This window comes from Oryza sativa, chromosome 2 (assembly GCF_034140825.1).
Source record: "Oryza sativa Japonica Group chromosome 2, ASM3414082v1".
Taxonomy (NCBI): domain Eukaryota; kingdom Viridiplantae; phylum Streptophyta; class Magnoliopsida; order Poales; family Poaceae; genus Oryza; species Oryza sativa.
In genome coordinates, this window is record NC_089036.1 from 18,338,470 (window position 1) to 18,352,626 (window position 14,157).

A 14,157-nucleotide genomic window follows, 5' to 3' on the forward strand; every position below is an offset into this window, starting at 1 on the left:
TTTGTTCAGACTCTTTGGAGTTTTAGTAAGAGCAATTTTCTGTAGCTGAAAGGCTACGTGATAATGGTATGCTTCGTCAGGCTGTTCTTGGCTAAACCTCGAGGATTCTTTTTTCGAGGAAAGAGGATTTTTTTAATCGCTCTACTTTCTACATGCCGAATAAATTTTCTGGATGAAAGCCACCAATTTGGAGCGCTTGCTCATGAGAGAATGTAGCATTGTTGGTATTTGGTCACATATAAATTAATCTGTAAGCGCACGGATACCACTATACCACCACTATAAGTATGCCAACGGTATCGAATCACAGGATATGTATGTGTGTATATTTAAGAAATAATTCAACCAAAGACAACAATGAATAGTAAGCTTAGGATAAAGAGGATTCATATGAATTAATTAACTCTAACAGGAGTTAATCCTATCGAATGCTTCGGGTAACGGCTCTCCCTTGGTCTACCAAGACGAGTCCGCCATGTAGCTCTATGATATACCTAAACGTGGAGAGATACAAGGGACTGACAGAGCTATCACCATCTACCGCCTACCTCACTTTCTATAGAGCACACAATAAACGAAGGTAACCTTTAACCTAGACACTACGTATACGTTATTAATTAATTACTACTCTAGCCTCGGGCAAAAATCTTCTTCCTTATCTAGAGTCTTTGTTCTAGAGCACTCAGTATAAACTAAGCGGCGAAACCACAACGATGAGAATATATCTGACTTAAGTAAGTAAACTAAATACTAAAATGATATCACAAATAACTTATATCGAAGAAACATTCTCGAGATACAAGATTGGAGAGAGGACCAACAACTCTGGCGCTCCTTCAGAACTATCCCGAATGTAGGCCAACATCTCTAGAACATCCCAGAGAGAAAGCCGCCATTCGGGCACTCCTTCCGAAGCTTCCCCTCACTCTCTTCCTATATTAGAACTCTACTATAGAGTAGACTAAATGTGTAAGTCAGTTGTACTTCACTTGTTGTGCCATTTGAGATTTAGATGAACACATCCTTTTATAGGGCAGTTATGGTGGTTGTGGACATCGGTTTCACCCACAACCGTCATTGAGAGTGAACATTAGCCCTCCACATGGAAGCAGATGGTGAGGGGCGCCAATGACAGTTTGGCCGAACTAGGAGTTTGGGCGACCCTTGGATTCACCGTCTTCACCAATGCATGGCCCAGATGAAGTCTTGTAGTCGGTGGGAAACTCCATGTGGAGGTGGGAATGAGCGGCCGTAAAGGTGGTTCGGGAAGCTGCCTGGTGGGTCCTTGCGGCAGTGCACGGTGATTAGCCCTTGAATATGTCAGTTATGCACTGATTTGTGGGCCCTCCAATATGTATACTCGCGTCCTATTATACGGAGGTGTATTCCATCGCAAGGTGGGTAATTTTCATCCATATTTCACCTGCATACAAATATTCACCAAGACTTGTGGAAATGGTTAGTAATAATAACTACCTCTAAGTTTGTCATTTTATTGTATTCTTTCATTGTTTTTATTTAGGAATTGATAGTCGAATTTGATATTTAAGGACCATCAATAAGCTCTAAGGATGAGCGGATAGCATCGGTTACAGAATGTACTTTTCCCTATCTTACCCCTATGAAATCAATGACCAGATTCGATCGGTACCTGGTACCTCGTGGTACCTTCTTTAGGATTGTAAAAATTCATCTACATTAAAAGGAGAGGCAGCCACCATCGGTTGGGCTCTGGGAGGCCACCACTAGGGCCAAAGACTAGGTGGGGGAGGTGAAGAGGTGAGCCCTGCCTCGACTAGGGAAATACTCCCCCATCCCAAAATATAAGTATTTTTGGATTTTTGACACAGTCTTTAAGATGCTACTTTGATCAACAATATCTATAAAATAAGATATTGTAAATAAAAAAAGTTACATATTATGATAGTTTGTTTAATGTTAAAGCTAGTAACATCAATTTTTCATGATTAAGTTTTTTTTATTTTTTTACTATTGATAGTCAAAGTTAAAAATGTTTGACTTGACGCCGCTAGGGAGAACGTCGTTTTGCTGCATTGGACCTAGCGTCCTCTCAATTTGACACCAAAAAGCATGCATGCACCCCACTATTCAGGTGAAATCTTCGGGAGCAAACATACCGTGGGCCTGTTCGGTATGCTGGCTACGGCTGTGGCTGTGACTATAGCACTGTTGATGTCGACAAGTAACATCATACTAATAATATCACTACTCAAATACTCGTTCCATCCCATAAAAAACAATCTAATACCGGATGTGATATATCCTAATATTACGAATTTAGATATAATAAATATTAATAGTATTATGATGTGTCACATCAGTATTAGTTGGTTTTTATGGGACATAAAGAGTACTCCATCCGTCCCAAAATATAATAAGTTTTAGAGTTGAAAACGGTTACTAAGAAAGTAGATAGAAGTGAGTGGTTGAGGGTTGCGATTGGATGAGTATGGGAGGTAGGTGGAAAAAGTGAATGGTGGAGGGTTATGATTGGTTAGGAAGAGAATGTTGGTGAAGAAGTTGCTATATTTTATGATAAATTCTGAAGGCTAAAAATTATTATATTTTAGGACGGAGGGAGTATACTAGTAGCAGCTTCCATTTTTCCATCGGGAAAAAGCTAGTTAGCTTACGCACCGAGTGACATATACCACGGCATCAGTCGCAGTCTGCTACTTCTTTCTCTGCTCCGCAACAAAAATTTCTAGTGGCGATGTGTTAGGGGATGTGATGTCTGACTATTGTTCTATACACCCTGCTAGCGTACGTGTAATCATAGCAGCCCGCTGTTTCCATAACAATTAAATAGATACTATATTAAAAGAAATTGGTAATGATGATATAAGTATGTAAAAAAACATACAAGACGATCGATACGACTAGAGAGAAAAACAAATAATCGTGCAACGAATACTACATATGCAGTTCAAATAAAAAATATTATATTTATATCTAGTGCTGTTCAGATTAATGCCATTTTAAATCATATATCATTTTTTTTAAAATGTCAAATTTGTGCACCATTTAGTTTTTTTTTACCAAACTATGCTAAATACATAAGAAATCCTGCTAAAACTTGGTAATATTGTTAAATTGTCAAAATTTTGACACCGCCAAAATTTAAAATTTGGTAAGATTTAAATTAACTATAATCTAAACATACCATTTATATAGAATTTGGAATTACAAGTTGGCTTATATCAATTTTAATCCATCTTGTTAAATTTTATAAAAAAAATAATAATAAGTTACTCCCTCCATTTCAGATTATAAGACGTTTTAACTTTGGTTAAAGTCAAACTGCTTAAAGTTTAACTAAATTTATAGAAAAAAAATATTTTCAACCCAACACAAATTTATTATAAAAATATATTCAATTATTGATTTAATAAAACTAATTTGATATTATAAATATTATTATATTTGTGTATAAATATCTACTGAAGGAGTACTTGGTAGACCGCATGCGGTACTTTCTGGTATAATGAATGCACATTGGTCCGGCAGCTAGCGATCGAGCTGTGCTAGTGCTACCGCTACTAGGAGGCGACTCTGCGCCAGCTGTCATGGTCGACGCCATGTCCGGCGGCGTCCTCGTCGCGCTCATGGTGTTGCTGCTGGTGGCTGCGCCTGCGCTGCTCTCGCGGCTGGAGCGGCGCCGGCGGCCGCCGCCGGGGCCCGTGGCGCTGCCGGTCGTGGGACACCTGCACCTCCTGCGGAGGCCGCTGCACCGCACCCTGGCGCGGCTCGCGGCTCGCCATGGCGCCGCCGCCGTGATGGGCCTGCGGTTCGGGTCCCGCCGCGTCGCCGTCGTGTCGTCGGCGCCGGCTGCCGAGGAGTGCCTCGGCCCGCACGACCTCGCGTTCGCCGACAAGCCGCGGCTGCCGTCCGGGGAGATCCTGTCGTACGAGTGGTCCACCATGGGCACCGCCAGCTACGGTCCGTACTGGCGCCACATCCGCCGCATCACCGTCACCGAGCTGCTCTCCGCGCACCGGGTGCAGCACTTCGCCGGCGTCAACGCCCGCGAGGTGCGCGCCATGGCGCGCCGTCTCTACCGGCGGGCGGCCGCCGCCGCCGCCTCCGCGGGTGGAGCTCAAGTCGCGGCTGTTCGAGCTGTTCATGAACATCATGATGGCCATGATCTGCGACAGGACCTTCTACGGCGACGGCGACGACGAGGTGAGCGAGGAGGCGCGGTGGTTCAGGTCGGTGGTGAAGGAGACGATGGAGCTGAGCGGCGCGTCGACGGCGTGGGACTTCCTGCCGGCGGCGGCGCGCTGGCTGTTCGCGCGCAGGTTGACGCGGCGGATGCGGGAGCTGTCAGACAGCCGGACGAGGTTCTACCAGCGGCTGATCACCGACCACAGGACGAAGGAGAAGACGGACGACGACAACGCCGCCGCCGGCGACCACTCTCCGGCGCCGAGGCGGCGAACCATGATCGGCGTGCTCCTCTCCCTGCAGAGCAAGGACCCCGACGCGTGCCCCGACCAGCTCATCCGCGCCCTCTGCATCGTGAGTATACCAACCAGCTGCATGCCGCGACGTTTGCTCCTCTAACGGACGAACACCTGTGCGTTCTTCTTCTTCTTCTTCTCCGGCCAGGGATCCCTGCAAGCCGGGACGGAGACGTCGGCGGCGGTGGTGGAGTGGGCGATGTCGCTGCTGCTGAACAACCCCGGCGCGATGGCGAGGGCTCGCGGCGAGATCGACGCGTGCGTGGGGCAGCCGGCGGCGCGGCTGCTGGAGGCGGCCGACCTCCCCAAGCTGCACTACCTCCGGTGCGTCGTGATGGAGACGCTCCGGCTGTACCCGCCGGTGCCGCTCCTCGCGCACGAGTCGTCCGCCGACTGCGACGTCGCCGGCTTCCACGTCCGCAAGGGGACGATGCTGCTGGTGAACACGTTTGCTATTCACAGAGATCCACAGGTTTGGGATGAACCAGAATCCTTCTTCCCAGACAGGTATCCATCTTCTTAGTGCTTACTCTGTTCATATTATAAATAATTGGGAAAAGTACGAATTACCCCCTGAACTATTGCGGTCTACCGAATTACACCCTTGAACTCAAAAACCAGACATTGCTCACTCCGAACTTTCAAAACCGGACGAATAACCCCCTTGATCCAATCTAAAGCGGTTTTGTCCTATGTGGCAATCCAGTCAGCAATTCCTATTTTAAAAAAATGTGGGACCCACATGCATACCTCCCTTTCCCCTCTTCCTCTCTCTATTCTCTCTCTCTCACACACATATGCACCTGATGCAGGGGGCAGGAAGTGGGCGCCTGGGCGGCGGCGTGAGCGGCGGCGGCGCGAGCGGCTGGCGACTAGCGGACGGCGGCGCGAGCGGCAGCGGCAGGGCGCGGCTGGTGGTGAGCGGCGGCGGACGGGTGGACAGTGTGCGGGGGCGGACGGTGGGCGGCGGTGCGCGGCAGCGGATGGGCGGTGCGCGGCGGCACGCGGGGTGGACAGGTGGCGGACGGGCTGGCACACGCAATGAGAGGTGGGGGCGGGGACGAGCGATGGGCAGTGGCGCGCGCGGACGAGCGGTTGGCGGCGGTGCACTGTGGCAGATGAGCAGTCGGTGCGCGGGGGCAGCAGCGGAACGCGGGGAGGGCGCGAGGTGAGGCGGCGTCGCCGGAGGTAGCAGCCCGTGGCTCGCGGTCTGCTTCCCCTCACCAGGACTCCCTCTCTCTCGGGCATGGGCACATGTCGCTCGGCACGGGAAACGAAGGCGGCGGGCCTGTTCAAGCTTGTTCGCGTCGTGGCGAGCGAGCAGCACGTTCGCCTTCGGCATGAATGCTCGGCTTGTCTCCGGTTACATGGCGCAGTTCGTGGAAGACAGCGACGATGACGATGTTGTCGACCATGACCGCATCAAGCCCGATGCCCTGGACGACGAGTCAAGCAGCCTCGTGATGTTGTACCGCGTGTGGCGGATGGCGGAGCACGGGAACGTCAACGGCCTCCTCGCCAAGCGGCCCTCTTCGCCGCCGCCCATTCCGCCCTCACCGCCGTCTCGAGCGACAGTGGCTGCCGGAGCCCTCTTCGCCGCCGCCCACTCCGCCCACACCGCCGTCCCGAGCGCCGGTGGCTGCCGGAGCCCTCTTCGTCGCCACCCACTCCGCCCGCCATCGTCCTGAGCTCCTCTAGCCGTCCCGAGCTCCACCGCCCTCGTCGTCGTCCTCGAGGTGAGGGAGGGAGAAGAGTGAGGATTTGGGAGAGAGATAGAGAGGTGAGGGGTAAAAGAGAGGGTGAGAGACTGACATGTGGGGCCCGCTGATTTAAAAAGAAAAGAATTGCTGACTGGGCTGCCACGTAGACCAAAACCGCTTGTAAAGCTACTTGGGGGGGAGGGGGTTTCGTCCGGTATAGATAGTTGAGGGTGAAAAATGACTGGTTTTTAGGTTTAGGGGGGTAATTCGTACTCACTCAATACTTCAGGGGGATAATTCGTACTTTTTCCTAAATCATTTGATTTTTTTCTAAGTCAAACTTTTTAAATTTAGCCAAGTTTGTTAAAAATATATAGTAACATCTATTATATTATTAAAGCATACTTGAAAGGAGGCACCACGTTCGTTGTGGGGGCTAGAAATTCCAAGATTAATCAGAGAAAAAGAAAAAAGGAGAGTCCAAGTAGAAATACAATTTAAAAATAGCTTAAATTCGGAATTAAAAATAAGGAATATTGAAAGAAGAGTCGAAATAAAAACCCAATACGAGATTAATTAAAATTCGGAATAAAAATAAAACCCAAAATTAGAAAAAAAAACAAAAGAAGATTTCAAGTAGGAATACAATTTAAAATTAGCTGAAATTCAGAATTAAAAATAAGCAATATTGAACGAAGAATGCATATAAGAACCCAATACAAGATTAATTAAAATTTAGAATAAAAAATAAAATAATATCCAAAACTAGAAAAACTAAAAGAGAATTCAAGTAGGAATACAATTTTGAAACAACTGAAATTGAAAATAAAAAATAAAAATATTAAAAGAACACAATACGGTATTAATTAAAATTTTTGAAAAAAAAATAAATTATGAAATTAGAAAAAGAAAAATAAGATTTCAATTAGGAATACGATTTATAAATAACTAATTTTGGTGATAAAAATAAAGATTATTGAAATAAAAAACCATTTAAAACACATGATAAGATAAATTAAGTAACATGCCTATAAATGAGTAGGGTGGTGGCGGTTGATACGACATATAAAAACTGTTAATAAAACACCAAATAAAATCCTAATGACGATTAAAAGGAGGGACGACAGGCATGCCGTGAAGCAAACGTGCAAGGCGGTTGCCGGGACTTCTAGAAAGTAAAAAAATAAACCCCATTGATAATCATATTCGATTTTTAAAATCTCAATGACAATAAAAGGAGAACCAGCGGGCGGGGTGTATAGGAGTATAGTTGCATAGCCGCGGACGGTTGGCGGGATTTCTAGAAAATAAAAAATAAATTCCAATGATAGTTATGTTCGATTTTTAAAATCCCAATGACAATAAGAGTAGGCGTCGGATGGGCCGTAGAGGAGTGTAGTGGCAGCGTTTGATGGGACTTCTAAAAATCCTAAAAAATGAAACCCAACAAGATAATAAAAGATAATAAACTCTAAAAACTATAGTATCCAATTTTTAAAGATTCGGGACTTCAAAAAATGAAAAAAAAACCCAGTGATAATCATATTCGATTTTTAAATCTCAATGACAATAAATAAAGGAGGTGGCGGACGAGCCATAGAGGAGTACACTGGCAAAGCCGCTGACGGTTTGGTGGGACTTTTAGAAAGTAAAAAATGAACTCAAACAATCACTATGTTTGATTTTTAAAATGGCAATGATAATAAAGAGAAGAAACAGTGGATAGGCCGTAGAGAAGTATAATGTTAGCGTTTGATGGGTAAACTCTAAAAGTTATAAGATCCAATTTTTAAAGGTTCCAAGGAGAATGAATAGAAATAGTGGTAGATCGAGCAAGCAAATAAAGAATGAGATGACGGAAGTAAGGGGTAGTAACTGGTATGACTTTTAAAACCTATAAAATTAGAAGCATAAAGATGATAAGGTTTGGACTTTCAAAGTCTTAGTACAATGAGATAGCTATTTAAGAAATTTTAAGTAAAATCATATTAAAAAATGTATAATTTTGTATGGTGCTAGCCGCGCAATTGTGCGGGCCATCTAGCTAGTTTTCAATATAAAACAAATATATTTGCAAAATATATTCAATGTTAAATTTAATTAAACTAATTTAGTGTTGAAAATGTTACTAATTTTTCCTATAACCTGGTCAAACTAAAAAAGTTTAATTAAGAAAAAAGTCATACTAAGAAAAAAAGTCAAATGACTTATAATATGAAATGGATAGAGTAATGGATAGAGTAGTATATATCAATATATGCATATACAAATGTTCGTTTCATCTTACTCTTTACATGTAACCCATTGTCAATATATTTGTGTGTAAGTTGTTACTAGTACTAAAAAAAGAGCATCTTAATAGGTTTGCGGATGGACAAAACGAAGCGAAGATGGTGATCCCGTTTGGTATGGGGAGAAGGGGGTGCCCGGGAGAGAATTTGGCGATGCAAATGGTCGGACTTACACTAGGGACGCTGATCCAGTGCTTTGATTGGGAAAGGGTGGGGGAAGAGCTCGAGGACATGGGTGAGTCCTCTGGGATTACAATGCCAAAGAAGTTGCCTCTTGAGGCATTCTATCAACCTAGAGCATGCATGGTTCATCTTCTTTCGTCCTAATATTTAATCAGCAGTTTTCCAAACATAATTGGTTGTTGAACTCTGTAATCGAAAGAAATGATGTAGCTCAATTTGGTGTGATTTGCCCATAGTAATTGGTGCCTCTGTTACTCTATATATGTATCCTATGAAACTTTTTATGAACCTAACTAGTTGAGAACTGGTATGTGTTTTGATAAGAATATACTAGAAATATTGGCGTGCTACGCTGCGCCCGGTTGACGTTGCCATTGACTTTGAAGGAATACCCATTATAAGTAATGGGTCTGACAAATGTCTGAATTTCATTCACCCGAATCACATCGATCGCACAAGAACATAAACATGTTTGCTTCGGCATGTAATGGTTGAAGTAGGATAAAAGAACTTCTACAGAATATCTTTACACAAAGTGGTGTCTGAAATCAATGTCAACTTGCAATTACATTGGTATTAGAATTAGGCAAAATTAACTAATGTATGGAGAGCTCCCGTGTTTGGCCATGGCCAGGACACCATAAAAACAAAAGGTAAATCTTTGCTCTATTATCCTTCCAATCGTGCCAATATCATTCAGCAAGGCATCACCTATCATACAATTCGATAGAACATATACCGGTGTTACCACACTAATATATTGAGGATAGTATCAATGGAGAAAAGGGAAAGATGCAAGTGCAGTGACTGATTCCGTAAAGATGGGTAAGGTAAGGTATATATAAACAGAGAAGATGTTGACCTAGTGAATAAAGCACCAATTATTAGTGCAGTCAACAGGAGAGAAATAACTCAACAAATAAATGAATTAATCAGTGACTAAATATAGCAGTTTCTTTGTGTAAGTCAAAACTAAAACCTATGGATATGCTATATAACTTATCTATACAAAGATTAAATCATATGTAATCATGTAAGGACTTCACTTGTCAAATGTCAATGCTTAGCTAAGTTAATGTGGCATAAAGATGTAACCACCATTTGAGAGCATGAATACAACACAATAGAACTTGATTACACATGCTATTTGGGAGCTTTGCTCAACAACTGATTACTACCAAACGGTTAAATTCTTTATTTGTACTGTAGTTTGGAATAAACTAATATTAATATGAATATATAATATGGACATGTAACTTTATAAAGGGTCGAAAAAATATGTTTCAGGTTATAACAAAATCCTGAAATGCAATAAAGGTAACTGAGTTTTAGTCAAGCAAATATTTAGAGTGAATTTATTTTATTTGAACACTACAATAAAAAATGTGTGTGGTAAGAAATATCTACAACTACTGCTTCAATTGGTTGTGACCAAAGCACTGATGAAGATGAATTCAGACTTTATGAATTATTGCATGTAAAGGAATTAAGACCCTATTTTATATAACGTATTTGAAGAATACGGTACATGCAAATTGCGGGTTTAAGTAAGTATGTTCTCTGAAGTGATGTACCAGTTGTAAGCCTTAGTTCTGGCAATTCACTGTTAACTGATCTTGTCAAGTAACAACAACTTTATAGCTAAGTTAATGACCATGTAGGTAAGCCTAATTACCCACAAGCCATGTCTAACTGTACTAATGCCTATCTTTTTACTATTTAGGTCAAATGAAACACACCAATTTTGGACATTTGTTATGAGTCCACATTTTTCCTACCAGCAGGAAAGAATGATGAAATGACTGTTGTTGTTTCATACAGATGCTGTAAAAAAAGAGTAAGAAACTATAACCAGAAATGTGATAAATTGACATTAAAGAATGCTAAGTATAACCAGAAGAACATGAGAACCTGACACTGTTAGATTTGTGCTGCAGCAGAACTTGCTTCAGCAACTGATACTTGTTGAATACATCAATGAGGCTTGACAAAAAGAAATTGCAGTTAGGAGCAACTGCAGAGAAAAAGCATTGCAGTCAACCTAAAACTTAGTGCCACTGATTGGGATACCACAGTTATAGCGCGCTCATTGGCAATGCTCTGGCCAATATGAAATGAAGATGTAATTATGAGAAATCAGTTCTGATAAATTGAAAATTACTTTGTCAAATCCTAAATCATTGTACATTGCTCCGGAAGAAGAATGCACTTCTATGAACAGTTGCTGAAGGCGCTTGTTTGAATGAAACATTGTGTTGAATCCTCTCAAAAGTGAAAATTTTTCTCTATTGTGTTAATGTAAGATAATAATTGACCTAAGAAAAATGGTTAACTTAAATTAATAAGCAACAGACTAACTGAGCTTTCAACGCATTATCTCCATCATGGATTAATGATAAATAGTTCATTTAAATGTGCCCATCTTGTAGAGAAAAAGGATGGGCAAACAATCTTGTTATGAATAAGGACAAACCAAGGACAGTAATGAGCATATACAAAGAAAAGCAATTAGAAAATCTATTATCTTCTACACTGCTATTGGGAAGCAAAATTCAATGTATATAGTTTAGAGTTTACTTAACTTTGTGCAGAATTGGCTACTTGTGTAGATCATGTGCTCGAGAAGATGGCGTTCTGAGTCTGTCTGCATCCTATTTTCTCTAACAAAAGGAAATAGTGTATGAGAAGCTAGAACCAAATGTATTCCATGCCAAACTAAACAATGGAGGGGGAAGCAGATCTCACTAAAAGATATGGCTAACTGAGACAGAAAAAAGCAGGAAACGCGAACACACTATAGAATCATTGATTTGAATATTATACCTGATTACCAGAGCAGTTACCATACCAGAAAAGGCAAGGCAGTAATGTATTCAGCAGTTACAGCTGCAATTAAGAATAAAATCATGCACACACAAATTAGCATAGTAAACATAGAACATTAAAGATAACTATCAAAGAGATAGAATAGGATGCCAACAAAAGTAGGATGGGTGAGGGTAGCATACGACCAAAACAGAACAGAGACCTAATCAGCATGGCACAAGCAGAAGGGAGAGAAGCCCCACTCGTACTGACCTATGGTCCTCTCGCATAATAGCAGCCATGGCTGTTGCTTCACCTTAGATTGTGAGGCTAGGTCCCCGTGCCGTGATGCAGACCCTGGTTGTGGCTATTGGTCAAAGATGCGAGGATAGCGTCTAGGAAGGTACCTAAGGGTGGAGGAGGTGAGGATTACCATGGTCACCAATGGAAGAAACGATTTCTAGTGAGGAGGGAGGGGAAAATCATATCAGCGGCACACCATATTGTGGATTTTGGAGGAGGCGAAGGCTAGATGAGAGAGGTCGGACGGAAATAGGGATTGGAGCGATGGGATCGGAGGTAATCTAGAAGGCTTTCATTGGATCACCTTCGCAGATAAAGTGGAGGCCCTAGGGCCTCCCGACCGAGCGCACGCGGCCGACCAAACCGTTGAGGCAAGTAGCTCCGACGGGAAGGCAATGCGCAGCCGAACGGTGAAGGAAACCCTGGGGAAGAAGAAAAAAAAAGGGAGAAATCACTGGATTAGACTGCTACTCAGCAGGAAGAAAGAGGAAAAAGAAAGGAGGAGAAATCGCCGGCGACCTCACCAAGAAAACCGAAGAGGAGAGAATGGGGAGAGGAGGGATGTGCGCAGCAGCCGAGAAGAGACTTCACCAAGCATCCTCCACTACCACGTACGGCGGCAGGAGACGGTGGCCAATCCGGCGTGCGCTTACACGGCAAGCGGTGTTTCTAGCGCCGCTCCGTGTGGAACAGAAGCACGGAAACACGGAAATAGAACGTGGGCTGAGCAATGAGAAAGGTAAAAGCCCATGTGTAAGGAAGGGCCGGCACAGGAAAATGGCCCAATAGGAACGCATCTAATCCTGTGCTACTAAAACCAATTAAACAGAATCTAATATATCGCTGCGCACTATCGCTGCTAATTGCTAAATGCATATGCGCTTTAATTATCCGAACCAAACTGATGACGTGGCGCCCCTAATCTTCCAAAGATCCCACGGGGTTTAAGTAATCTAATATTAGTATAAGTTAAAACTCGATTGGCAATGGAGCAACAACAAGTATTTTGTACTCGCGCTGGCTTGACGGTTATCCTTGCCTCATTGTCTACCATATTTATGGCTTTTACATCATGACAACATCATGACATGACTGTGTTTAGTTTCTGAAATTGGGGAGAAGTTTAGGGAAAGTTGGTAGTTTGGAAAAAAAGTTGAGAGTTTATATGAGTAGGAAAATTTTGGATGTGATGTGATGAAAAGTTGGAAGTTTAGGAGAAGTTTGGTGTGAACTAAACAAGACCTAAACTATAGTGCAAAAGGTTAAATGAATTCTGATCAAAATTCGTCCGTTGGCATACCTTCGCTTCTTCCCAATAAAAAAATTTCGCTGATTAAATTGTTTAGCCACCAAATGTTGGTGATAAACTTCGAAGACAATTAGTGACAATTTTGTTAGGAGCTAGATTTTAAAAATAGAATTAGTTCTAACACACAATTGTTACTTCTATTTCGATAAATACAAATATATTTTATCTCAAACTATTGCTCTATTTCTGAAAAAGTATATTTATTTTATGTAAAATTATATAGATCAGTTTAGATCGTTCTTATACTTGTACCCACCATATTTCACCGGTGCATTTTTTTTCTTTTTTTTCGATGAAAGTGGTAATTTATATGCCGCGATGAAAACTGTAACTCTTTTACATCTTTCGTATAAAACTAATATCACGTAACGTAATAAGAAACACCGAGGGATCTTCCGGTTAGCTACACAAGGTGGTGAGCTAGACGACTTGGATTCAAATGCTCATCCATTATAATTATTTGATATTAGGTAATTTCTTAATATTTACGTCTTTACATAATATAATATAATAGGTAGATATAATCGGTAAGAACAATTCATAATACTGATTAAATTTCATAAAGCTACATATACTTATATGCTATATGTTTAACCTAATACTTTTCATAAAACTACAGACTTAAAGTATCGTATCATATTAGAAAAATACAAATTTAACATTAGTTTTATCACAAAACTACAACTTTTATAGCCTTAAATATGATATGGATAAAAACTCTAAAATCTATAGATATTTTATAATTTCATCAGTAAATCTGTAGTTTTGGATATGATGCCTTAAATCAGTAATTATATGAGAAATTTGATACTTCCTCCATTTCATATTATAAGACTTTCTAGCATTGCCCATATTCATATACTCCCTCTGACGGAGCGTGGGGCTCCTCACCGGGAGACCGCGCAGGCCCCCCTTTGCCAGTTCGGCCGGGGGCGCTAAGTGAGGTTCTTCACCCTCGATCTGTGGAATGTACGCGAGAGAGCAAACGCACAAGACACGGGCGATGTAGACAGGTTCGGGCCGCTGAGAAGCGTAATACCCTACTCCTGTGTTCTGGTGGATATGTGTGAGGAAGAGTTACAGAG

At 42.3% G+C, this 14,157-nt stretch overlaps 1 long non-coding RNA gene and 1 pseudogene across 2 annotated transcripts; one reads left to right on the forward strand and one right to left on the reverse strand.

The window, feature by feature from the left end:
- The first annotated feature begins 3,389 nt into the window (after positions 1 to 3,389).
- LOC9272472 (cytochrome P450 81Q32-like) lies at positions 3,390 to 9,029 on the forward strand (annotated as a pseudogene).
- Positions 9,030 to 9,105: 76 nt separating this feature from the next.
- LOC9268274 (uncharacterized) lies at positions 9,106 to 12,403 on the reverse strand. Of its 2 annotated transcripts, XR_010739532.1 has the most exons (7): positions 12,288 to 12,403; positions 11,894 to 12,185; positions 11,734 to 11,817; positions 11,479 to 11,541; positions 11,238 to 11,315; positions 10,567 to 10,669; positions 9,106 to 9,366 (listed from the first exon to the last, which is right to left on the reverse strand). It is a non-coding gene; the product is annotated as an uncharacterized lncRNA (long non-coding RNA). The 2 variants fall into 2 exon arrangements; XR_010739533.1 differs by lacking the exon at positions 10,567 to 10,669 and having other exon boundaries at positions 9,141 to 9,366.
- Between the last annotated feature and the right edge of the window lie 1,754 nt (positions 12,404 to 14,157).